This window comes from Oryzias latipes, chromosome 5 (genome assembly GCF_053564925.1).
Source record: "Oryzias latipes strain Hd-rR chromosome 5, Olatipes_Hd-rR_3.1".
Classification (NCBI taxonomy): domain Eukaryota; kingdom Metazoa; phylum Chordata; class Actinopteri; order Beloniformes; family Adrianichthyidae; genus Oryzias; species Oryzias latipes.
In genome coordinates this window covers 26,339,792-26,342,144 of record NC_136241.1, presented here as the reverse complement: position 1 = coordinate 26,342,144, position 2,353 = coordinate 26,339,792, and positions in this window count along the sequence as shown.

Here is a 2,353-nt window from a genome sequence, read left to right as displayed (position 1 = left end):
TGGTTAAGCCAGCCACGCTTTAGAAATGTTATACTCCCCTCTATTACACGGTTTACAGCAGAGCATGAAATGTGATCGTTGCTGCTGTCTGTTTTCACAATACAACGCCTTATTTTTTCAAATTATGCAATACTACGAAAATAAAATTAATAGACACGACAAAGCTATCTACTCATAAATGTTTTTATTAATTGGGGATTTGGGTGAGAATTTGGACATAGCCCTGGTGTCATCTAATTCTGGCCAGGCCCAAACTGCAACTATTAGTTTGTCCTCCATGATCAGATTATTTACAAATGGTTTGCCCTTCCTTGAATTAAGGGACGTAATACATACATGGCTACCAAGTCAAAGTCCCTGAATGGTCAAAGTTCAACTGGTTTATCTGTCAACGTGCGTTCAGTGGCCGTGCGTTTTGTACGTAGAGCCGGAAAACAGACGTAAAAACTGGCATTGCATTGCATGAATGCTAGAGTTTTGAACACAGCCCAAAGTGCGCATAGACGTTTAATCTAAAAATGTCTCATGAACGCGTGTTGCCGAGTCCAATTTGAAACTAGTTAAAGAGCGTGTATTAGTTAGGTACCGCTGGCGACACCTCTGGTTTTAAAGAATGAAATTCCCTCAACTCTACATGGTTTTTACGAGATTTTTCCATTAGAGAGCGATATTCAACACAATACCTAATTACTAAAGTACAAAGGAGATTACAATTTTAGATTTGTCACATAAATAAAAAAAATTCGTAGCTGCACCAAGTTTAACATCCGTCATTGGCGTTTTATTCTGTGCAAGCATTATCTGTACACAACAATACTAAAGCACATTCACACATTTAACGGCAACTTTTTTTTTTAAAGTTGTCAATTATCGGAAACCAAAAACACTAAAATATTGTGAAAATGTGACTGAAGAGGTCCAGGTGTTACATCTGAATGAAGAAAGAACTGCTTTGGTAATGGTAGCGCAACAGGGAGAACCGGATAAAAATGAGGAGTGACTGCACGGGGATGGAAGGAGTGATGCGGGAAGGGAGACCGGACAGAGAATGAAAGATAGGGAGAGATCAAGGTGGAGAGAGCTTGGCTCTGCATTGAAGCTGCGCTGCTGTTTTTTATTCCTCTCTGTTCGTGGCTTTGTGCCGTGGCCCAGTAGGAAGTGGGAGCTGGGCAGACAACAATTAACAAAAGGGCTGTGAAGAATACAATTAGCCATCAATGGCCAACCACAGGCCTTTGTGCTCGTCACCATGGAGACAGCACAACACCACTATACCCAGATTACAAAACCTTTTCTACAGCTCTCCTTTTTCACTTCCGTACTCTCTTTGAGGTGTCTCTCTGGTTTAATTTTCTTGCACTTTGAAACCCGGCTCCATCTTGTCACCTTCGTCCCTCTGAAGCCTTTTTTATTAGCGAAAGCGACCAGAGTTTGTGATGAAGTTTAGGATGAAGCCGTCGAGTTGGTGTCAGTTACATCCAACAATGTTTATTTTCATATATATTTTTATGCAGAGTATTACAGCTGTTAAAGCCCCACTGCAATCATATTTTGATCTATTGTAAAAGCATTCCCAGTGGTCTTTCAAATGTGATGATGGCATTTTTAGGCAAATTTGAAACACCCGTGTTTTTTCTAGAGCAAAGTTTATTCAGCGCGGCGGTAGTACATCAGAAATTCGCCTGAGTTGTTTGCGGGACTGTTGGCGCAGAAGTAAGCATCCTCTGATAAATCATCATTCCTTTGTTTACATTCTCTCCTGCTTTCTTTACAGCCCATTAAAACCTTGAGCTAACATAAGCAGTGCATAAAAAAAAGTGGCACCCAACCCACCCATACAGTTCTGAGCCAGATGCCAGCTCAGATGAGGAAAACAAAGATGTACATGGATCTATTTGTCCGTCAGAATGGAGCAGAGCAGTGAGACTTTGGCCCGCCTATTTCCCTCACAACTGAGAGCTTTTTCAAACACCATTTTTTTCATCTGCTTCTGATTCATCCTACTTTGAATAAAGAAATTCTCAGAAATGCTGTTTCAATCTTCAATTCTTATATTTATGTCCTTCATCATGAGAAAAATTATGCAAAACATGTTAAAAACATTTAATTGGAGTGGGTCAACTTTCACACCTCGTGTTCAAGGAACTACTTCCAATGAAAGGTGTTTGGAAATGCGTAATTTGGGCTTTCATGTCCAAAACTCTGCTGTTCATGCGTAGCTAGACACATTTTTGCTCTACATACAAAACGGGTGGCTATTTATTGCATTTGCAAGTTAAACCAGGTCAAGTGTTGACTAATCAAGGACTCAGCTTTGGTAGTGATGGATAGATAGCTTGTCTTTTAATTCAAA